We start from the raw sequence: 25,145 nt of genomic DNA, 5'->3' as shown, positions 1-25,145 counted from the left end.
TAAGGAAGAAATTCTTCACTGTGAGAGTGGTGAAGCATAGGAACAGATTGCCCAGAGAAGCTGTTGATGCCACTTCCTGGGAAGTGTTCAAGCCCAGGTTGCATGGGGCTTTGAGCAATCTGATCTAGTGGAAGGCAGAGGGGTTGGAAATAGATGATCTTTAAGGTCCCTTCTAACCCAAACCATTCTATGATTCTATGATCAGAGAGTTCTTTCAAGTACTGGTATTGAAAGCATTGAAATAGGATATTAGCAGATCCTAAAAATGCCCTCTGGGTTTAAGAGAGCAAAACATCAACACATTCTGTCCAAACACAACTGTACAAAATATTTCAATTAGCTGTATGGGTTGTTAACAGGTCAAGAATAAAAAACACCTCTTCCTTATGCCATCCTGCTGCTCTGTGTTACAGTCCCTTGCTTGCACAGTAAGCCTGTAAAGCTGAGAGTAGGTAACATAATCCATTTTAAAGGACCTTTAGTAACTATGAGTAGGAGCAGAGTTCAACGCAGGTAGGAATCCCCAGTTCTCTTTGCCTGAAGGTACTGGACATTTTAAGGACAAATTCTGAGGCAGGGAGTGCCATGTTCTCTCTCAGAGGTCACCACGTCATGCTTTTGTATGTACTCTGTATAACTGAACTTTCCTGGAAAGTCTAATAATTATTTGGAGAAAGTCCTGGGTACAGAAAGTCCTTCTGTAAACTGTCACCCTGGGAGTTGCTTATGAAACACCACAGTGCCTACTGACCTTTAGTGTCAGCCCCCTTAGGTCCTCCAGCCTTCTGCCCCCCAAGGGAATGACTGACACAACAATGTAATTTTGAGAGACATACTTGGAAGTGCACTTCCCGTTCTGATTGCCACCATCCACAAAACTTCTTGATCCTGAAAAATATGCATTGCTGTAACCTGAGTAGTGCACACAGGATGATGTGCCCTACCTCTAGTATGTAGGATCAGGACAACTCTGCTGTCTTGGCCTTAAATCTGGATCCTTCTGGGCTTCTTTTAGTATCTTTTGGGTGCTACTAATAACTGAACTGGACTTAGCTCTCATGCATCAGTCTGGGAAATTGTATGACCCCTTAAGTGTGTCTATCTAATTTAAAATTCCCCAACCTCATCAAGAGTCCAAGTTAGTGTACAGACAAAAAATTCTCTAATAGAGAAGGGACTGAAGTTCTGATAAAATAGCAGTGCAGAGAACAAAGTGATCTCCCTTCTATTTTGGCTTGTAGCTTAGAGAGTAATGCATAGATTTCATCCCACTGAGAACCTCCCTCATGGACTAGCCACTTGGTCACACCACATCCCACATGCATGAAACCTGCTCACAGGCCTGTCAGAGGAGGAGAAACACATCCAGCATTTCTTTACCAGCCTATTTCCAATCCCAAATTAATCTTGCCTGGACATCCCGCCGACTAATCGGGTTTACTGACTCAGCTTTAGCAAAACCTCGAGTAGATGAGTATCCACTTCATTAATCCTCTGCCTGATCTTTGAGTGCACAGTCCTTATGAGCGAGAAGTGGCAGATATAGTTTGAAGATATTAAGCTACAAGCCATTTGCAAACAGATTTTCTCTCTTCCTGCAAACAGACAAGCGCTCAGTGCCGCTCAGCATCCATGTTCAGGATAATTATAGTGACCTCCCAGCTGTCACTGACAGAAGTGCGGGAAGGCGGATTATGCACATGAAGTCTCTGCAGCTAAAGCCACCATATGTCCAGGTTTCACTGGGCATGTTTCACAAAGCCAACTTTCTCCAGGCTGAAAAAAGACTTTGGCCATTTGTCCTGAACTTGTTTGTGGCTGGAACCCCTCCCAGGCTGGCTGACACTTGGACTGGAGCCATGCAGTACACTCAAATCCCCTGCATATGCTGGCTCCAGATACACCAGAATCACCATGTTTGTGCTGCCCATCTGCTGGAGCAGAGCCTGAGGGGCCTTGAAAAGCCAGAAAGAAAGCACCTTAGTGCTGGCAGCTTTCATCAAGAGAGGGTACTGAGAGCTCTCTCTTGCCTGCAGCTCCTGCAGGCAGCTCCCAGCATGGGCAGGAGTGGTTTGGGGCAAGAGGTAAGACCCTGAGCTCTTTGGCAGGAGGCTGCTTCTCCAGGCAGTAGTTGATATCCTGCATCACTGCTGTGAGGTGCTTGTGGCGAGGTGGGGGAGGCAGCCCTGCCTGCACAGTCTCTCTGCACAGCTGCTCTGTACTGAATGCCCTGTGCAAGGGCCTGGCAGCCACAGAGATGTCATGAACCACAGTTTATTACAGCATCAGCTAAGTCTTGATTAGAAAATGCTTTCTGCAATTGTCTGGAGCTCAGCTACAGGTTCAAGAAGGTTTTTGACTGCAACTCTTCTCATTTAAAAAGCACTTCCAGAGATTCATAGATGTCCTGCCATAAAATAGCACCATAGACATCTTACCATAGAATGAAATCACCTCCCCTCATCATGTCTCCCTTGAAACATTCAGATTTGTTATTCTCAACTGCTTTAGTTCACCAGGAACTTTTTGAATGCTGAGTCTGGAGAAATGTTTGCTTAAGCTTATATATATAAAAGAAGAACCCTATGCCAAGGAAACTGAGAAGAAAACAAACAGTTAGAACACACAGAGCTTGACTTTTTCCCTCCAGTGAAACAACACAGACATTTTAATAATTAAGCAGTTTCATAATGTTTGTAGAGGGAAATGAAAGTTTATTACTTTTGCTATTTCTATAAAGGCACAGGGCAAAGTGTGGGGGCTTTCAGAGGAGAAGACTTAGGGAAGGGATGGGAAAAAAAGATGGTCCCATAGGGGTGAAAGAACAAATTTCTAACTCCCTAGGTAATATTTACAGTACTGCAGCAGGAGGTCAGTTAAGGAAGGAGAGAGTCAGAGTTTGGGGCCTCATTTGGTAAACCAATATTTTTGCACAGGAGAAACTTGGGTGAGTATATATTAGACTGTGGTTTAAGAAAGACCCTTCAAGCCTGACCCAATGAAAGCTGGGTTGTGCAGTTCTGACTCATATTTTAAGATCACTCATTCTCTAATTTAAACCAATAGGAATTTTTTTACTGACAGATTGAGAACAAGATTGAGCCTTTAGTACATTGTGATTCCCTTGGGTAATGTGGAACGAGGGTAAAGTTAGCTGATAGTCACTAGGAGTATCAAAATTTGGCCTCCAAAAGCAAGCAGTCACATCTTCCCCCTTCCTCAGAAAACATGAATTGGGAGCAACACATTTATTCAATTTCTTTAGACAGATGCATACTTGAATTAAACTCCCTCAAAGTTAGGAAGATTATTCTGCCTTTTTGTCTATGCAAGAGAAAGGCAGAGTTGATTCAAGATGTACAAACCTAAGAGATTTAAACTCTGCCGGTTCCTACACAGTGTTGAAATTGATACAATATGTCTGGAATTGATTTTTCAGTGGATGCTGGAGACAGATTTCCGAGATGTGTCAGTGCCTGCTCTGTAAATGAAGGAATAGGCTGTAAGTTTACAGATACCTGGTTTGTACTTGCAGTGTCTGGGAACAAAGAGGGGGAAAGAAATCTAAAGCACATGCAGGAGATAATATGAAAAGCAAGAAAATCACTGACAACTATATAGCAAATGTAAGAGCTTGCTCCTACCCCTTAGTGGGAATACCACACTGCTCAACACCCAATTTACTGAAACAAGACACAGCATGGCTGGAGAAGATGAAGGAAATAAAATCAGCCAAATCCCAAGAGAGACTGGTAATGGAGGAAATTTAAGATTTGTTTAGCTTTGTTTTTCTGATATAATTTCAAGTTTTTTTGGGGTTTTTGTTGGCTTTTTTTTTCTTCATACAATGTGATAGAGCAGCTATTGCTGAAATAACTATTTCATTTTTAACAAAAGGTGTGGTAGATCACAACAGGTCACCTGTGAGATACAGAACTGCTTTTACACTTGTCCTCATTCTCCCACTGACTTTCTTGTATTTCTGTCAACATCTGTCTGGGGGCACTGACCAGGAGAGCTCCTGAGGCAGGGTCAGATATGGATGTGCTAGTGGACAACTGTGTCTTCTGCCACTTAATGGGCACAGTGGGAAGAGTTGAGCTTAGTCCTTGTTAGACCCTCTCCTGTCCCTCTTGTTCATTCTGTGCTAGGCAGAGTAAGTTCCCGTGTGCGCATTCTGGTCTGGAAATAAATATACTTTAGTAGGAAGCATAGGAATAAACCCTAATTTAGCAGAAGCTGGATCAGTCTCTTTTCCGTCCAAAAAATACTAAATGACACATCACATTTCCTTTTTTTTTTTGAGAGTAGGGAGGGCTAATCAGTTTTAAAGTCCAGGATTCACTGTATTCTTTAGTATTTTATAGCACAGTATTACAGGTATTCTTATTTGTTTGGCAAGAGTAGTTGAATCTCTATGACATGCTACATTAGTTTCCCAGAAGCAAATCCACTTAAAAAAAGTTTGAGGGCATAACCACAGAAAAAAACTAAGCACACCTGAATGGGATGAAGCATCTGCAAGTGGGGGTTTCAGCTTGGGCAAACCTCTGAGACTGGCTTTGCTACCAGAGCAGTCTTCACGTGAAACCACCCCTCCAGTAGCAGAAAAGCCTTGTCACAGGGGCAGCAATGAACTTTCTGCTGTGAAACATGATGAGGTGACAAAGCCGTAAGGAAACACAGATTTGCTTGCCTTGCAGCCTCCGTAAGTGAGATTCTGCTTTGATTGTACTGCCAGATGTCAAAGCAATGGTGAATTACCAACCCAAGCTAACTAATGTGGAGGGGTGGGGGGAGGAAGTGTGAAGTGCTGACATGTGTAAGCATCATATAAAATGTACTTGCTCTGTAAATGATAGGTCCCCAAAGGCCCATAACATATGCATGTACCTGCTTGGACAACGTGGTCTGTGCAGGGATGTGCACGCTGGTTCAGATACTTTGTCTTGTAAGAGGGGCCTTACAGTGAAAGAGTATTTGGAGTATTTCTGCTGTAAGCATAGAAATATATTTGGGATTGGAGTGAACAGAGGTGGTAAATGAGAGTTGCTCACAATGTTAACAGTGTTTATGCTTCTCGTAGCTCTGGGTTAGCAAAGGGAGGAAAGGGCTGTTAATGCTGCTCTGAAGGGGGAGGAAAGTGGGGGAATAGAGACCCAGATGAATGGACTCGCCCATGGTCCCACTAGTGACCTGTGGAAATGATAGAGATAATAGCCCACATTAGGAGGATGCCTTCTCAACTAATAAGTTAGATGGGATGGGAAGAAAGCCATGCACAGAGATGTCAAAGCTCAAGTGATGAAACCACAGACACGTTGTTCCCAAGGGTTCATGTACGTGCAGAGTTTCAGCATGGGCTCTTCTAGGTTTAGGAAGGGTCATCCCACCCTTCCCTTCACTCTGTGCAGCAAGCTGAGGTCCTTAGAAGCATTTATCTTCTCCACTCGTATAATGAAATATGCGGGCATTCAATACACTTCAGGTCTCTATTTCCCTCCCCTGTCAATGGGTTTAAATTTGGGTGATACAGCCAACAGTGATAGGACTGGGAGAAGAAGGATGTGGGTGAAAGACTATGTTGTTGCATAAGCCTTTTTTCAAATGGTAACCTGACTAAAAACTGAGCAGTCTGCTATTTTGTGTTGTTAGTTATCAGAAGGCACCATCAAACCTCTGCCAACGAGGAGCACTATAAGCTGTTCAAATAGACCATGATTTTATCAGCACAAATATCAGTGTAACAAAGTAGCCACCCTAAGAATGACTTTGGTTATTTAATTTAGGTATCTGCATAGCTTTTACATAGGGGAGGGATCTTGGTTTTAGTTAATTATTAAAGTGGGTTCCCTTGCTGCATGCTTACCTTTGCAGAGAGATTATTGCAAAAATGTTGGAAGAAAATTTTGAAGCCTCATGACCACTGTATTTTTCACGCCCTAATTACTTGGTCAAAAATCCTACTCTCCACTGAGTCAGTCTTTGCTGAGATTAGTGGAAATGCTTTTGGTTTACAGTGAGATATGAATTATCCAGAATGTACCCTGAGGAGAGAGAGAATGCTATTTAATATCATTAAAAAATGAGAAAGAGAAGCTAAAATAGCTTTTGTCAGTGGCATAATACTGTTCCCAAAGAGTTGTGACATCTCTGTATCTCCCAGGGCTAGAAAGGCATGATGTTTTGATATTTTCTCCTTCAACTCCCCTTTCCTGCTAACAACCTTTTTTCTGGGCTATAATAGCTCCATATCCACTTCAAATTACTTGAGAGATACTGGAAGGCAAAGCACTCAGTAGGGACATGGAGTCTTTAAAGCTCCTCTTTCATTAGCAATCTAGGGATTGTGGCAGTGCAGGGGTTAACCTGAGGCCGTGGAGAGTGCTGGGGGAGTCTTGAATACACGGAAAGGCACAAGCATAGAGGAGATGGGGAAAGCAGCAGGAATGTGGACAGGGTAAGGATGCTTCACCACAATACTAAGGCTAATTGAGAGCAGCAATAGTCTTACTCCTGCAGCAGTCCTGCAGCTCTGACAGATGCTTCCCAGACTCCCACTTACCTGCAGCTGGGTCAGCTGCTAAGTGCTCCTACCCACAAGGACCAGTGTCACATTCCCATGTGGCCCTGACCTGTCCTGCTAGCCCAGATCAGCACCAGGTTGCCAGCAGGCAGTATTGCAGGTGTGCTGGAGGATCTCAAAGCCCCAAACCTGATCCTCCACTGCAGTATACACACTTCATCCCTCCTGTTGCACATCATGCACAGTTTGCACAGCTGTGAGCAGAGTGGCAGCTGCTGCAACTACACTCACAGGATGGAATGAATGTCGTGCAATACTCTGAGCTGCACCCATTTGCTTGCCCAAAAACAGGAGGCAGTGAAGAACTGGGGCCAGAACCTGTTTCTCAGAAGAGCTTGCGATTGGTGCGGCAATTAAAGTCAGTATTGATTTCATCAAGAGCTTCTCTTGGGATGATTGACCTGGATGTGGGTGCTGCACACATCATTCCTCACCTGGGCCACCCTACATTCTCTATAAAATCATGCTCCAGCAAAAGATGTATTCCTAGAGGAATCCATGATGTAGTGTGGAATTGTGCATGGAGTATGTTACAGAAAGCAGGCAAGTACAGATGCCAGGGTATTAAATCAACAGTATGGGAGAGAGATGGGGAGAAGAGGAGGATGAGCATGTGGAAGAAGAGCTGGTTTGAGTAGGAATGGTGGAGGGTCATGCTCTTTCTTTGCCATTCCTCCCTTATCCTGAAGGTTTACCTACAGAATGATGGAGGTGGGAGGGAGAGGGTTGGTGCATGGAGTGTTTGCTGGGAAACTTGTGTGGGGGCCTTTTTTGACCAGTACATGTAGCCTTAGCAGGAATTCACGTGTATCATTGAGCACAAATGTTACTTACAGAGAGAGCAGATTGGTGCTACTGGCCCTGACAATGTATTTATTGCCCAACCTCTACTGAAGGCTTTATCATGCCACTTCACGGGGACATCACAATTCCCACAGCCTGCCTCAAGCCCCTGCCTTCCACTTCGTGTGCAAGACTGGGAAGGTAGGGAGGCACCAGGTTTGTTACAGGTCCCCTTTACCCTGGTGCTTGCAGCTATGTTTCTCTCACCTGCATTTCTGAAAGGTGTTGGAAGTGTGATGCTGTCCCAGGGCCACTTGGTCAAGAATCCCTGTGACACCCAAGGTGTTTAACAGTGTTACCAGCATTTGTGCAATTAAATAGTGAGAAATTCAAGCACAGAAACAAGGTCTCCCCATTTCCTGTGCCAACTGCTAGGACATGCTGCCTCCTTTCAAGCAAATGGCAAATGAAGAAATCATAAATCTGAATGTCATGGCTGAAAGAGAAACATGTATTCCTAGAAAAATTCCCAAGGCTTTTCTGCTTCACCTTTGCTTGGGTCTGCTCCCCTCATAAATGAGCAACAGCTGAGCAATCAGGGAACAGAATGGAAACTTAGATTACATGAAAATTTGCCTCAAGGACTCTGATTTGAGATCTGTTTTAACCTAACCCCTCCCTTTACGTCATTTGCTTCCCCTAGTTCATTCAAGTGCATTGCCTTACCAATGCAGCCATAACAAGAGACTTGCAGTGGGTTGGGAGGTTTTTGGTTTTTCCCTCTTTTGGAAATATTTCAGAGCAACCATCTGTCAGTTCCCACCAGCCGGGAGAGCTGCTCTGACAGCAGATATATGCAGCATCTCCCTGCTCAGCACCAGTACTGCGAGAGGAGGGGAAAAGGGAAGAGCTGTGCAGGGCTCAGGAGAGGAGCTGAGGGTTGCAGCTGCAGTGAAAGCTTTTTGCTGAAGCAAAAGAGCACGCCAAATGGCTTTTCTCTTTCACACACACCTGAAATTGCTTGTTTGCTACAGTCAATAAAGTAGAGATTTCATTTATTGCTTTCTGTGAAGAAGGAGAAGACAGTGTGGCTGTCTGACAGCCACCCGTCCAGACTTGGTGAGATCTCCAGGGTTAGTTGGAAAACCTCTCAAGTGAGCAGCATGTTGTAGGAAAGGGGCTGTCGGTGGTGAAGTGACAAGAGATGAGAATCATAACTTAATAATTTTGTGCATCTTAGTTGTCTTTAAGTGAGAGTTTGCCAGAGCAATGGATAAATAACAGAAGCCAGTACCAAAACCAATAAGCACCAAAATGTAATGAGTTTCTGCTGTGTTTGTAAGGCACATGAATATGGACACTGTTGTGCAGGAGTGAATGCCACTGTTGCACATGAAATTCAGAAATCAAATCCTTTATTCATCCATCCAAGTATTTGTTCTGGAGGATTTGGCACAGTTATTCACTAAAGAAGTGGAAATCTATCTTGCATTTTCTTGCTACCTCATAAAGCTGCTTTTGAAGGGCTTGTAGCAATATGCTAATGGAATATCATACTTCCAAATATTTGGTTACCCATAATTTACCAACTTACCAAACCGTACCACAGCTTTAACTAATGCCTACAATAGGTTGGACATCAAAAAAGCTCATAATGTTCTATATTTCCAAGTTTGCCTCCCGGGGTTTTATCCAAGCTCTAGACTCCAATGATTACACCAAGCCTTTGCACGTTTTCCCTCTTGCCTGGGAGGTGATACCCATATTCCTCTGACTTCACTTTCCCCAGGGCTGTTATACCTTTTTCTTGCTACGACTGCTGTGTGAACAAGTGCAGACTACCTCATTTAACATAGTCCAAGCCCAGCATCCAGACTAACAAAATTATCCCGAACTACCTGTGGGTCAAGGGTGCAAACAGCCAGCTAGTGCTGGCTACCAGTTGCTGATGCTTTTGATCTAGGGCTAGTACAGGTGGAGCCAGAGCAGATACTGCTGTACCCAGGTGCTATAGCTGCCACAACTGAAGTACAAATAGCTTTGTTTCCAATAGGAGCTGAGAATACACATGTTTTTTATGTAGCAATATGGCTGCATATGGTCAAAGGCCCCAGGTAAATGCAATTTTAAATCACTTTCTTTTTAATGAAACTTTAATGCTGTAGAAATCCATGGAGGAAATAGAGGGAAAAGATCTTACTAGATACAAGAAAAGCTTGCTTGTGTTTGATCTGTCTCTTGTACCCTTTGGAAGCAGATATATTTATTTACAGCACAATCTCAGCTCCACTGAAGTCAGCGGGAAGTCTGCCACCAGCTTCACAGGCAGCAGGCTGGTGCCTCCGAGGGGTGATCCGCTGAGCATGCTCCCCTCCTCTGCTGCAGAAGGAGCCACTAATGCGTGCCCTCGGCTGCTTGCTGTGCTAAACCCATTTATCTAAACCATGACAGCATAAGAAGCAGTTTTAGCGATTAACCCACTTTTGCTGCCGTAAAACTAATCAAGCTGCTTCTTTTTATTTACTAGGGGAGTTTGTTTTTAAGTTCCCAGATGCTCAATTGTAGTGGGGGAAGGTAAGTTTTGCACATTTAAAATGGAGTATTGTATTCATTTAAGGAACAGCAGGGGAAGGAACCAGTGAGCGATCCTTTCTCTGCCCAAAGATTGACAGCCTGGCAACCTCTGAAACAGAAAAGCCTTTGTTTTACATCATCATGGCCACAGTGCCCACAGCTGTCAGGTCTGGTGCTTCCTTACTGGCCAGCTCCAATATTAGGAAGAACCACTGTATCCAAGCCATTGGGGACAAGCTGAACAGATCCATCAAAACAGGGTACGGGAGTCAAGCCAGTAGGTCAAGCTGTGTTTCAGGCAGCTGATAGCTGAAGACTGGGAGACCCTGGAAATCCAGGAGGTTTAAGATGCTCAGCACATCTATAAAGCTGTAGAACGAATCTCTGGGGAAAATAACAGTGCATAAAGCTGTCAGATGTTACGGAGGAGGGTGGTTGGAAGGTACCGCTTCTCTTTGAAGTGGGTTAGCAGCATTAAACGTGCACTTTAAAGATCAATTATAATCTTGAACTGTAACTTATCCTACCTCCAACTGTCCTTTGCTGGCTGTGGGGGCACAGCCGTGGTTCCCACCAGCAAACTCAGTGTGGATGGATGGAGAGGTTGGTAGGTGAGGAAGTCTTAAACCATGGGCTTAATGTTCACATGGAAAAGTTCTGAGAGGTGCCAACCTGAGTTGTCCCTGCTGCACTGGGAGAGCAGTGGTGGGCAAAAGGGACAAACAGGAAACACTGCTCTTCAAGTTTCAGTAATAACAGGCCCTTAAAGCACAATGCATCCTATCCTCTTGATTTCTAGCAAGAGCGGTTCAGATGAACACACATGGGAATTAACAGCTCCCTTGGGGCCACAGATCTCACCTTGCCCCTGCTTTATAGTGCTGAAGAGCAGAGGTGATTCCTGTCGGCTCTAGGTCATGGCCTGACAGAGGGGTTAAAGGCTGCCCAGCTTCCCTGGCCAGCTCTTTCCTCTGCCCTGGTCCAGGCAGACCTTGAGCCAGCATCTCAACAAAGGAGCTTTACCCACAGCTTCCCTCTGCCAACTTCAAACTGCAACTTAAACAAACAGTCCCTGGCTGTGATTCAGAGCAGTGCTGCTCCCAGGCACCCAACCAGGACCTACCCTGCACCTCGACAGCTGCCATTTCAGCTACCTGTGAAGTCCCCATCCTCGCTCCTCATGTTTTCTAACCCAGAAGACGCTTCTCCTGCCTCCTTTACCTCCTAGGAACCATGACAAGCATCTACTAGAAATATTAGTGACACTTATCACAGAGCCACCCCACTGCACTTTATGCCCCTTTCACCACAGCATTTGTACCAGCTGTATTCCAGCTGGGGAACTGTGGGCAAAACTTGAATATGAAATATTGTCTTGAAAGCATTAAGGTTATTCCCAAGATTGGGACCTTTCAGAGACGCTGCAGCAAGCAAGCTGAGGGCAAAGATTTGCCTTGCAGAAGGCCAGTGGACAAGAGCTCAGGCAGTAAGGCAAGCCTTTACCACAACTGCTGGCCCTGAGTGAACCTTTGGAGTGGTTGCTAATAAAAAAAAATAATAATCATTTAAGTGCACAAGGGAGCAGTTTATAGCCCTCCTATATTTTAAACTCTGGAAATATGGAAGACAACTGATTTAGACCCTTTGTTGTTCTGTCCCTGGTAGCTGCAAATGCTAACAAAACTAATGAAGATGGCAGTGGGAAAGCAGCTTTATGTGTAACAGTAATTGGTTCTGAATTGCTTAACAATTCTAATAGCTTTCAGCTGGCTTGGACAAAGGGGCAAGCTACAGAAACACTGGAGTGAGATATGGGAGTATGAGAAGGAGACAAATATATTATAAACATTCTGAATGCAAAAAAACCCACCATCATTTTCACAACTGTTTTCAGATGCCAAGAAGGTGCCCACTGCAGGGGAGAGGATTCTGAGGAGCACTGGTAGCACTCAGGAATTCCTCCCAGGAGCCATGGACAGGGCTACAGAAACAGTTTGTTTAAAAGCAGCAGGGACATGGATAGCTTTTGGGCTTTGAACTCAGGTAGAAGCTAATGAGGCAATGGAAATGGGTGCACCACCACTGAAATAAGTGTTCCATGAGGAGCAGGGGATTTGTGACCCATGCCCCTGCACAGTCTCACTGCAATAGTCCATCTCCTTGTTGCTGTTCCCTGGCACATCCCAGAGAGCACACACTGCTCCTCATACCTCTCTAATTTCTTTCCCATGTTTTTCTCACTCCTTTTCCCCCTTATTTGGGTTCTTCACTCCATGATATGGCTTCTAAGCCAAACTTCCCAGCTGCCTCCTTGCCCTCCATCACCCTTTTTGCCTCTTGGCATGTCAGAAGGCATTATGGGATGTGGCTGATCTGAAGCTACACAGGGCTAGCTGGCAATCAGCTGCCACCAAGCAGTAAGATGGCCCTCAATTTTCCCTCAGTAGAGGCCTTAATAATTTTATCTTCTCTCCAGCCATAGATTTCTACACTGAGCTTATGGAAACTTTTTCTCTTGGAAGCCTCCATTTGTCTGTCTAATGTATTTATATGGACAAGAAATTCAGATTACCATGGGCAGACAGAGAAACAGGCAGAGGGACTGCATGGACACAGTTGTCTTAGGGAGCTATGCTAAAAAGCTGAAATGCTATATTTATGTATGATTGAAAAAAAAAAGAAATCTGTAATAAAAGAAAGAGGTCTTTATTAGCTTCAAAAGAAAGATTTCTGGGGAGGTGACAGATAGCAAATAGCTTTATGTATATCATCTGATACCTAGCAGGTGCCCCCAGAGAAACAAAGGCTGTATTTCTGAATGTTCTGTTCACTCTTTGGGAGACACTTCTTCCTCAGACTGACATTTTGGTTACATTCATTCCCTGAGGCATTTTACAGGAAAACACAGCAACGCATTTGATTGTTCAGGAGGTACTGAACTTTACATAGATGACATTTGAAAACACAGAGAACTCACGCCTGGGAGCTGCAACTGCTCTGAAAGAAGCAACACTGCTGGGCTCAATTATATAAAAATGTAAGTTTAGAGTGGCAGTAATACCAAAACAGGGAGAGAAGTTAGCACTGCTGGATTGCACTAACCACTAACCTCAGCTGCAAAGTGTACTGGAAGTTCACAGTGAAGTTGCTAAAAATGAAGGTTAGAGAAGACTTTTTTTGTGGCGAAAGCCTGCGCGAGGAGAGCCACCTTCCTCTGGTGTCCGAAGCCAAACTCCGAGAGTGCCATTGGGAAAACATCCTAATGAATGTGAAATGTAAATGTTTTAAGACACCCATGATGTTTCCAAGGTCCCAGTCCCAACAATGCAAATTAAATAATCAATCATGCCTCGGTTTAACTGGCTGAGCTTTAGCAGTGTGTGAGGGAAGCACAGGCGCAGATATTTTACTCCTTGTTAGCCCCTGCAGAGGAGTCGGTGCAGAGGAGAGCAGGTCCAAATAACAATATACCACATATGAGAAAATGTGCCAAGTCAGCCTCTGCCGTGTGTTTTTGCATTGTCAAACCACAGAAGAGCACTAGGGAAATAATCTGTCTCATGCTGACAACAGAAAAGACAAGTATGTGCACTGCCAAATGCAGTCGTGGGAGAGCTACAGTGACACAGGGAGCTGGGTAAGCCAAAAAGCCAAATCTGCCATCCTGAGAGCAGCTCCTGGGAGATGCTTCATGTTGTGAATGCAATGATGAGTGGCCTCGAGAGGGGCATAGGGGTTACAAATGCCAGGCAGCTCTGTGGTGACAGGAAGGTGAGCTTGTCCCGGGGAGATGTATCTTCCAATGCCCAGAGGAGAAGGAGCAGATGACCAAGTTGGCCAACTTCATCCAGAAAGTGGGCCGTAACCTAGCCAAAATATGGTATCATCCATCCCTGCACTTGCTTAAATGACCACTTGTCTTTCGCCTGCTGCTGACAGAAGCTGGCATGCAAAGCTGCAGCCTGAAAAAGGACACAGGCTCCTGGCCAGCGTGAAATGTTTTGTTTGAGTCCAGTTTGCTCCAGTGACCAGCAAAAGCTGAGCATTTGGCCCCATCACCTGCATTTACCCCATCAGACCCAGGAGCAATCAGAGAGGCATAACACAGTGCCATGGATTTAGAGAAACTGGGGCCAGTTTGGTTTATACCCAAGTATAAAGTCAGGATATGACAGTCTGTGTAAAGTATCCATTTCTCATTCGTGCACACGCTCAGGGTCTCTCTCATTGCCGAGTGTATCTTCCAGTATATTCTCTGCCCTGGTAAAATCTCACCTCCCTTCTTCCCAGCCAGAGAGTGCAAATGGGTTTGTGAACCTTAGTACATCATTTACAGCTGCCACAAATCTGGAGCAATGCACACTATCAGATGTGCAGGTTTCATTTATAAAGCAGGATTTATGATTTCACCCCTTAGATCTGCAGATGGGTTTTATTGTGATTTATGCCTGTGTCATGAAGAACCACATATAAGAATTACCTGATATTATCGAGGGACCTATTCTTTTTTGCCCTTATCTTTCTTCTGAAAGCAGAGACTACTTAATCACTGTTAGCTATATACAGAGTACCGTGTCCTCTGTGAATTACCCATTTCCCTGTCTTCAGTATTATTAGCTTGTGATGTTAGGATAAACCCAATGAAATAGTCACAAGCACATGCTGAATTGGAACTATATAGACAATTTATAAATGGCTCTTTGGTGACTGTGTTGGCAAATTTAATTACAGTGTTTTTAAAGGAGACATTACATCAACATTAACTGAATGCCAGCCTCAAACTGAGGTATGAAAAAGGCTCTTTGGGTCCTCTGAGTAAAATATTTAGGTTTCTACTATTATTGTTAGAGGCTACACCTCAATAGCATAAATCATAGGGAAAAATTCCCATTTCTGAGAAAGGTGGAGGCCAGTTTTCTGAAAGCATTAAGCCATCTCACCACCACTGATTTGAAAAGGCATTGTAACACTCCAGAGGATCTTGCTTGGAGAAGGAGAGTGACACCTAGTACAGTGTCACAATATCCCATTTACTAGGCTTCCATGGTTTTCACTAGTCCTGTGTACCTAAGAACTTGTCAGAGTGCCACTTAGGTCTCCCTATGTCTCTTCCAGTGCTGACATGCTCTCAGAAATCAGACTGACAACCTGTTTTTCTTTGAAAGCTAGTAAGTCATAGGGTCCTGGAGAGGTTTTGGTATCTTACAGTCATTAGAATCACCTTTGATGGCTTGAGTCTAACTGCATAAAAAAAGATAACCTGTGCCCCTTAGGTGGGTTTGAAACATCTGCAGCAATTGCTAGGAGATGCTGCAGTGCTTCAATAGATCCATTTCCTCTCAATTATACTAACAGGTGAAGCTCCAAAACATAAAGCTCAAGCATTGCATCCTATTCTGCAAGTGCTCCTTGGCCATATATGTCTGATAGTGCTTTTTTCTGCTTTTCTTCAGGAGAGATGGGAAATTTCTGTACTCAAAAATTCATACAAGCCTGCAGTGAGACACTCTTTTGGTGAGAGAGGTCTTTGAATCTTCTTTGGATCCTGCTTCTTGCTGATCCCAGTATTAGGAAACTCTACAAAATGAGGCATTGCTTCTGCCTTTCTAGCAACTGCAGCTACGCATTATAAGAGAAGGGCACAGGCAGGTTTGTGGCTCCACCTGTACGAACAGGTTTCAACAGGGATTGGACTCGAGCCCAGTCTTGGTCTCAAGCACCAGAGACCCACTATAAGGGCAAACCTCACATCTAATCATACATTCATCTAGATGAGAGGATAATTGTAGCAATGGCCCTCTTCCCTCTTCCATTTCTGTCTCAGCAGTAAGAAGTGCTTCCTGGGAAGAGGCTGGGGCCGTCAGAGTACCAGTTCCTCAGAAAGCACCAGGCTGTGAGGTAGGACTGATGAAAATCCTTCCACATGCTGTCTGTTGGCCCTTCTGCCTGGTGAGAGCAGCAGCTCTTTGCAGTGCTGTCCCATTTCAGGGAGGGTGTTAAAGTGCTTTCAAGAAGCATTTTCCTCCCTCTGTCCCCCAGGATGTTTGTAAGAGCAGTGAGATAGGGATTGCAGGGAGAACTTTCTTACCTCAGGCTCTTTGGTGCTTTTTGTCTTGTAGAAGAGGAACTTACCATCATGGCAGGCAAGGCAAGAACCTGGTATCTTCTTCCTCTCTCATGGAGAAAAAGCCCCAGCAGATTTCTGGAAACAAAGTTGGGAATTTGGGTCAATCAAAAAGATTGCAGAGAGGATGTCAGGGCTTGGTGGAATGGTTCATTTCAATTAATTTGGCTTCAGGAAATGACTCTCATGATTTGAGTCCTGAATGTTTTTTTCATCCACGTGAAAGTATGTGATGCGCCAAGACTTTGATCTTGACTGCTGGCACAGAACCTGCAGAGGGTGAGACATAAAGCACTGGACTTGCTGCAAACCATGTGGGGATGCAAGCTCTAGGAAGTCCTTTTAGGAGCTCAAGAGTGGCCTAAGCTGCCTGGATAGGCACAGCCCTTTTGTCTGAGGTATTCTTAGTGCATGCCTACCAGGCTGAGCCTATGAGGGGAATTAGGGAAAGAAATGCTAAATTTTTGTATCCCAAAGAGCTGCAGATGCACGTGACACGCTGGGCAGCTCAGCCCGGATGAGAAGGGAACACTTCTGCAACCCAAAGATCAAAATGACTGTTAACATCTGGGGAGCACCTTTGGAGTTTACATATGCTGAAAGTCTGTCAAAAGTTTTGCAGCATCACAGTATTAGATTTAGGCACCTCCATCCCACTTTAGGTTTAAGTCCTTAAGTAGATCTAGTTCATAACACTGAAATTTAATTCAAGAATTTTCATATTCTGTTTTCTTATTCCCACTGACTGTTCCATTTGCTTTCAGGCTGACAACCTAAAGCACTCTCATTTAGATCCTTAGTTGCTAAGTAGTATATATTTTTCATCAAATCAAGCAGAAAATTTAAATGAGGTCTATAGGCTCTTACCAAAATTTCAGCTTTCAGCAGTTCTTGTTACATCCATTTAAAAAAACGTGTAGGCAAAAGTTTTTTGAAAGTGCAGAAACTAATTTCTTCTTCAGGTTCCTATAACTCAAACAGCAATTTAAGAACTACATGACCCTTTCCATTACATGTTCCTATTTTCTCTCACACAAAAAAACTTAAGAACAAAAGTCTCAGCCCCAGAGGAGCATCCCACATAGCACAAGTGTATGAAAAAGAGAGGCTGTGATGCTTGGTGTTTTGTAGCTTTCTAATGGGCCTAGAAACATTTACAGCCTTAGCTAATCACATTACATTTGCTTAATTAATGGGAAGAGCCTATGCTCTCAAGCTGACAGGCTTTGATAGATGAGGACAGCTGCCCTGGCTTTCAGCAGCATGTGGGACTGCTTGGTGGGAATAGGGTGGGGGACAGTAGGGGATGCAAAGCAATGAAATAAATGTACTGTATGCATATGCAACTCCTATTCATGCTTACTATGCACCTGAGAAGGAGAAATAGCTCCAATCCCCTTCTGTGTTAGCTGCACCTGAGGCTGTGCAGGGATCTGACCCACCATCACTGCCTGTGGGGCAGCCCTTTCCCTGGCACAGCCCAGACCCATCACCCTGTCCTGGGTCACCAGTCCATGAGGGCGCTCCCACACAATTAGCATTGCTTTAGGCAGCTTGAGAGAACCTAAATGTAAGAAAGATATAAAGAGATTGCTATAAATGAGAGCTAGAGATGGGGAGAACATCAGTGGTTCCCTAAGCAGAGAAAGAGAAATCCTGCTCTAGACAGCACAGAAAATCACCTGCATTTTTGCAGAGCTTCTTCTGCACTTAAATCAGAAAAACAGCCTTCTCTTGAATTATCTGCTTTATTCCTGTCCAAATGACTCCTCGTGTGTTTGCATTACAGTACACGAGTCTGAAACTCATGATGTAGGCAGCTGCCAGGCCAACTGCTCAGATGATAATGGAGCCAGTTGTACATACTTTTGTACATCTTACCCCATAGCATCCGACTCTTACTCACCCTGTTACCAACTGCTTCTTGTCTGTTTTCTCCAGGAAACAGACTTTATCAGTGTAATTTGCAAGAAAACCTCCCAGTCCCAGCTGGAAAGTCACGCTCTCCCCCACCTCCCTTCCACCACTTTCTTCAGGGCTTTAAGTTGCTCAGCGGGGCCAATTAGGAATTCCAACCAGGTAGAAAGTGAATATACAGTAGCAATAAGAGTCAGTGGCATGATTGATGATGCTTATACAAATGCTTCTGGCTTGAAAAGCAGTGTCTGGGTTGATTCCAGGAGCTGTGTCTAATTTCAAAAGGATTTTCTGAAAGAAAAAAAATGGATAGCAGCACACACTGCAGAAAGCAACTTCCACAGATTATTCCACCCCTAAAATATCAACCAATTACTAAGAACAAAGCGTGAGAGAACTAACAAGAGCTTTTACTCATACTGATCCTCCTGCACATTTACTGAAATAGGGCTGAGACTGTTTTTTCCTGTGGATTTCCCAACAGTCAGAGTTGCACTGGTCCAAGTATGGTTTTAAACTTACTTTGTTACATATATTAGGAATAATGGATTAAAATTATGAAAACCTGAGTAGCTATGAACGACAGTAAAAAAGCAAACACTGAATTTCCCACTGATTCAAATGGATGTGTGTGATTTTTGGAGACAGCAAGGGATTTTCCTACATCAGCCTCTGTTTTTTACTGACATTTTACTAGCAATGCCTGTCTGGGGGTCTGTGTATTTGTGCACAGCTTCGAAGTGGTTAAACCAAAAACCCTCATTCCCTGTCTTGTCTTTCCTCATCAGTCAATGGCCCTTCAGTACTGTCCTGGCACATCCCCTTCTGCCAGCCATGGCAGGAAGGGAACAGAAATCCTACGGAAAGATGTTGACCCAGATTTACCCTGGAAGCTGCCAAGCCCAGGAGCAACAGAAGATGAATGCAGGGCGGACGTCAGGGAAGCGTGTGGACCTGCCAGCTCCAAGTGGTGTGGGCAATGAGTTAGTGGGCATCTGAATATCTGCCAGCTGGGCTGCTGGGCATCTGCAAATCCTGGGAAAATGCAGAGGGACACTGTGTCCCATGCACGGCAAGCCACTTGCATTGGGATGCATTAGCCTTCTATATGTGGAGGGTCTATTCAGAGCAATCTAGTTTGGGATGCTAAAAAACATACTTTTGGACCCAGAGGAGTTGTTAGGGTTGTGTATACAGGATGTAACAGGATGGGGAGAGCCCTGGGTGGTGTAAGGTGAGTGCACAGGCATTGGAAGAGTGGTTAAGATGGACAGAGGAGCTGGAGGTACTGTGAGGTGCATTTGCACAACCCAAGATGAGGCATTTAAATGAGGTGTCTAAGTTTGGACTGTGGTCTCCAGAGGCCATGGTACATTCACTGGAGAGAGGCAGACTTTCCTGTGGCATGATCCACAGCAGAGCTTCTATTACATGGGAGAGGAGCCCATGTCATCCAGCAACTGCAGAGGGAGCCATGGTAGTTTGGACTCTTCCCTTGCACACCTAAGCCAAATGCTGAGTTAAATGCTGTGACCAGCATGTCTGTCCAAGAGGGAAAAGCCACAGTGTTTATGTGTTTAAGCAGATATCTGGATGGGACAGGACATCCTTGAGCCTGGGTGCAAGACCTGTAACCCTCACTGGATTGTATCCTCACGGTTCAACAAGAACCACTTTCCTCTGGGTCACACCAGCAGGACTGCTGCTCCTGGCCTTTTTCTAGCTCTTGCCAAAAGTGTAAAACGTGATTTTCCTTCATTCAGGTGTCTCTAATCCTGGGATCTGACTGGCACCTGCTGCTCTCAGTCTGTGTGTGGTGCAACTGGCTCAGAGGTGGGTGTATCGTCTCACTGAGCAACGTTAACCATGGTAAGACGTTCCACCTCTCTAAAACTTTTTGCTCCTTTGGTGACCTCTGCATCTTTGCCTTTAAGAAGGGGGCTATTCTTAGCATCAGTAGAGCTCTTCAAGTAGGCTTAGGTTTTTCAGGGTGCTGCATGTTCTTTTATGTTATAATCACTGAGTGAGCTGCCATCAGACAGATAATCACTGATGCTTCGTTTAAGGCATTGTTGCATGTGGCAATTCATTAAAAAGCCCCAGGGAATGAGAATGAGGTTTTTATTTTAAAAGCTGGGACACACACAATGTTCTCTCCCAGCCCAGATTTGTCACAGCCGGCTGCTATAAAGCGCCATTCTCTGCTGTAAGCCATCTTCAATGTATTGTCATTATAATTCACTACAGATTTTTTTCTTCAAGTGACACTCAAAGAGGATTGGAGGATGACAGCACATGGCAGAGTAAATATAGTTTGGAAAACATAGGAAGAGCACACTCTTCCCAGAGAGCTTGTAGCTGTCAGGAAGGGGTTTCTTTTTTGTGTCTGAAATGGGATTAGGCCAAAAGGCTCATGAGTTTACTGCCATTTGTGCTCTGTTCCTTTATAAAAACAGTAAAACAGTGTCTATTTTGAATACACTAGATTAAGATCTGAGCTCACATTTTGCAGGTTTTGGGCATCAGAGTCCCTGGCAGGGCTTGGTGCTACTCTGGGCTTTCTGGTGTGGTCATGGAAGAGCCCCTTTGGCCCCTTCCAGGCTGCTGCATGATATGAACAGAGGGGCCTCCAGATTTGGTTTTGTGGTTTAAACAATCTCTCTCCTCCACTTACATATCAGGCAAGTGGTGTTAAGTTCTTCTGTCTAATTACTGCCTCCCCTCCACCTGTCAACTGACTGAGACCCCTCCTCCTTCATTTGGAAGAAGCCCCTGCTCTGGCGCCACCTTACAGGCACAGCCCTGAGCAGCAGGACTGCAGTTTAGATCCTACATTCAAAAGGCCTCAGCAAAGAAAAAGCATTAAATGCCAGTAAGTCTTAAACAAATGGAGAGTTCATGGCAAAAACTACAACAGAGAATACCCCAGAAATACCCCAGTGATGCAATGAAGAAAGGCTCTCACACCTGCTATGGTGGATGATATGGACAGAAGACGGAAAGGTAACAGCTGGAAGAGTAAAAGGAAAAATTAAGAGAATAAAAGGCAGTTAAGGAGAAGGAAAATATGAAAGGAAAATTATCTGAGTGCTGATCTGTGGAGGCTCCTCTCTGCTTCTGGGTACCCTGTTCTGTGTAATGCATGCATTTGGTGAGCACTCTGGATTATGTTGGAATGGCCTGCCATAAGTCTCTTAAGTGAAACTGAGTGCACATTTAACTGCACAGGTTTTATGAGGATAGCAGGTCAGGTAGACTACAGCCCCCTACAACCCCTCTGCAAACCAAGCCTCTTACTGTTCTCAGCAGATACAACTTCTCCTGGGTGTTAGAGATTAAATGCATCTCTATTCAGTTTTTTATGGCACAAATATAGAAAACACTTGTTAATAGGTTACCTCTGCATGTCACTGTCATTTGTATGTGGTCTTGTATTGCTAACCCCAGTGAAAACAGGCTCCTTGACTGAGCAGGGCACTGTGCAGAGCAAACAGAAAAGTGATTCTCAAAGTGCGAGGACTAGCAAGATTCAGAGTGCAGGCAAATAATAATACACATCCCCCCCCTTCTGTTTAAAAAGCTCACACCCATAAAGAGACAAGTGATCGATTTACCTGCTTTTCAGGAAGATGTTACCAGACAAAGACAGGAATAAATCATGTAGTAGAATGGAATGTTTTATGCAGAGGTCATTTCTTAATTGAAATTGTCCAGTAAGAAGGATGGCTATGAGTTAAGGTGTAATTGCAGGGCCACGTGCCTTTTGTATGAATAAAGAAGCTAGTCACAGCTTTTCTGTCAAAATGATTACTGACTTGAATATTATTGGTGAAGTTGGCATTTTTTGTGGAGTGTGTCTCCTTACACAGAAGTATTCTCCATTTCTGTTTCTAGAAGCCTAAACCAATGCTAGGTCTCAGCCACTTCTTCCCTTCATAGTGTCTAACTGAATCATGTCTAATTTATATTTTGTCTTGATGAAAAGTCGATATTTCTTCTGCATTTCTTTCCATTGCTCTCCTCTGCCCACTGCTTGTGAAGGCAGAAACAAAGAAATAAAGCAGCTACAGAATAAATCCTCCCAGTACCTCTGAATGGACAATGTGCTTTAGCACTGACTGAGGGCTCCTTTGAAACCAACAATAAAAGCATCTTTTCTGTCGAGGAGCACAAGGCTCACAGGGGCAAGAGACTTTAATGACACCATTATCTTTCAGGCAATTAGGACTCGCTGGCACAATCCAGGATTGGTACAGGCACTGTTCTGATTGCACTGCAATGGCTTAGTGAAATGTAGACTGCTGAGACTTAGCAACATCATAAATTGCTTTTAATCTCAAACCACCATGGATCAAAATGTACTAACACAGACGTAATCAGAATTCACAGGCATATTTTCTCTTTTAAAAACATATGCCCAGGAACAGAGGTCTCCCCTCCTCCCACCCGCTCCCCACGTACCCGGGCTGTGTAATGCTGAGCCTCCTGCTTCTCTCTAGCACGCTTGCAAAAACGGGTCTGAGCCTGCCAGCTGTGTGTATGTTTGTTGTCCGTTGTGGATTATATTTTAATGACATACCCTAAGCCTCTTATGCTCGAACAAATGTGCATTTAACTGTCTGTGCATTTGTGCCGGTTTGTAAGGTAGAGGGTCAGCCAGCTTATCCCGCGGCTTCTCTGTGAGGGCACTGTCCAAGAATTTTAATGGAGCTTTCAAAAGCCTCCCGTTATGCAAGGTGCCTTAATGGAGAGTCTGCCTGCCTCCAAAAGTTCCCTCTTGTTGCTAGACACAATGAAAGGCAAACCATAATCTCTGCAGAGAGTGCCCAGATTTTTTCATGTCGCAGCGTGTAGCTGGGCTGCAAAGCATGGCTCCCTCTGCTCCCCTGCCACAACCAGGGGGATTCATTTCATTAGTTTGGAAAGCTATTTCAGAGGGAAAGGAGGTTATGTAGGTCATCAATTCATCCCTGCTGCCTCGAAAAAAAGAATTCATTATGAAATTTCACTTTAATTAATGCAATGCACTGGCTAGTAATAGTATTTCATCAGGACATCTGGTAAAAGCACATTAGCTACAGTTTAATGTTAAGACATAATTGAACAGGACTCCTGTTGGAGCTTGGTTTTTGCAATATGTTTCACTTCTGCTTCTCCTGAAAGCTGCCAAATGAAGGAATTGTGGGATTCCAATCAGAAGGTGATGGAGCCTGATCCAAAGCCTGTTTGGCATAACAGAAAGGCTCCAGTTAACATGCACAGGCTCTAAGGTAGGTCTTTAAGGAAGAAACCCAACATCCATCCTCTATTTACATACCAGGTACTACTGGTACCACCACTAATCTATAATCCTGAATATAAATTAACAGCCTTGGTGTTTTATTCCAGTTATGTCTGAAAGGCCATGGTCTTTATAAACCACTTTCTTTTGGCTTAACTTAGAACCTTTTCATGTTCTAATTTTATCTCTGCATAATTGTTTATTTTAATACTTATTTGATTATCTGCCCAAATTAATGTCAGTGCAGCAGCTTTTCAAACAGCCATATTAAATATTCACATCCAAATGGGATTTCTTTCTGCCCTTTGTTTTACAGTGATCTGAAGTATAAATGTGAACTCTCAAAAGATTTTAGTTATTCAGCAAGTACTAGGTCATGATTATTTAAGTCTATCTAACAGGCTAAAGAGTCTTTGGAAGATTAATATATTTAGAAGAAGTTTGTGAATTGTTTGAAATCTGTTTGATTTGAGGCTGCTGTCTCCACTTCTCCATTTCTGTTTTTTTGGGTGTTTGCATAGCCAATAACAGTAATAAAAAACATCCACCACTAGTGCAAGTCCAGACTGTAGTTTCCCTTTTACACTCTCCTCCCTTCAGCATTTTTTTAACCATTGTTTCTGGGGCAGTTTTACTCCCAGCCCTCACTGAGAAGGGCACAAAGACTAAGGCGTTAGAGAAGATTTTTCTGCTGTTTAGTTGTTATTTTGGTTATTTTCTGCACCAATAGGCAAGAGAGGGGGACAGGAGAGATCTGGAAAAGCGTAGTGTGTCCTTATTTAAAACCTCAGTGCATTCCCAGCAGTCCTGCTGCCAGCACCTACCCTGCACACACATGAAAGGATCCTGGGGGTGTGTTGACCTCCCTGGTCATGCCAGATGCTGTACAGCAGGCTGTGCCCAAAGGACTCTGTGCCACCCACCCTGTCTGTGTTTGCTGCTGGACATTGTTACAAAGGGCAGGTGGGACTGAAGGAGACTGCTGGGATAAGGCCACTCCACACGGCACGTAAGGCCATCTCTCACCACAGATGCTCTCCTGGGTCTGATCTGTATATTAAACAGCTAATTCTGATACCACCTAAAAACACAGACAAATTATTCCTGCCCTCAGCTAGTCAATGCGGATAATTCATTTCTTGGGAACAGCCTAATTGCCCCAAACAGGTGCTAAGACCCCCTTAATGATACAAGAGTGCAGCAGACACAAACCCAAGCCCACGCCATCACACTCATGACACCTACCTCTCTCCAGGGAGCAGCACCAGCTCTGTCCCACCTTTACAGAGCCTGTGGTAAAAGGTTGTTGCAGAGAAGAGGCAGCTGGGCAGTAGCAAGATGCTGTGCTGTAGCCAGACTGGCTTTCTGGCAATTTGTCAATGCTACAAGTCCCATACTGGTCAAAGTAAGAGAAAATCCAACTAAGACTATTACTAGGGCTGAATAAGCCTGCAGTTTGGTGTTAGTTGGGTATAAAACATAAGAAACATATAGGCAGCTTTTCTCCCTGTACCACTGGTCAGCTGATGCTAGTTCTTGTCTCAAGAAGCAGAAGTAGTTTATTCCACACAGGCATCAGTGCCATTATTTACATGGCCAGGTCTGAAGGTCCTCTGGATGCTGAGAGGAACAGCCCCACTGGCATTAGATAGTGTCATTTCTTTGTTGTTGCCTTAGGACAACACTGCCAAAGGACCTGTCATTGTAAAAATAAGTATTAGCCTCTGTCTCTTTGAAACTTAAAAAAGCAAGTGGGCTAGCAGTGGGCTCACATGGCTTACACTTGGTGCTCATAGGTTTGTTTTCCTCAGGACACCCGTCACTGATCCAGTCACTAGTTTTGAAGGCTCCATGGGACAATGAGGATTCAGGCCTTTGTT

The 25,145-nt window shown here is 44.2% G+C and overlaps 1 long non-coding RNA gene across 1 annotated transcript; it reads right to left on the bottom strand.

The window, feature by feature from the left end:
* Nucleotides 1-3,745: 3,745 nt before the first annotated feature.
* LOC135417334 (uncharacterized) lies at nucleotides 3,746-21,108 on the bottom strand. Its single transcript, XR_010431998.1, has 2 exons — nucleotides 20,952-21,108; nucleotides 3,746-18,275 (listed from the first exon to the last, which is right to left on the bottom strand). It is a non-coding gene; the product is annotated as an uncharacterized LOC135417334 (long non-coding RNA).
* Nucleotides 21,109-25,145: the final 4,037 nt, after the last annotated feature.

This window comes from Pseudopipra pipra, chromosome 7 (assembly GCF_036250125.1).
Source record: "Pseudopipra pipra isolate bDixPip1 chromosome 7, bDixPip1.hap1, whole genome shotgun sequence".
NCBI classification, from domain to species: Eukaryota; Metazoa; Chordata; class Aves; order Passeriformes; family Pipridae; genus Pseudopipra; species Pseudopipra pipra.
The sequence above is the reverse complement of the archived record's forward strand: the minus strand, read 5'-3'. Positions and strand labels throughout refer to the sequence as shown.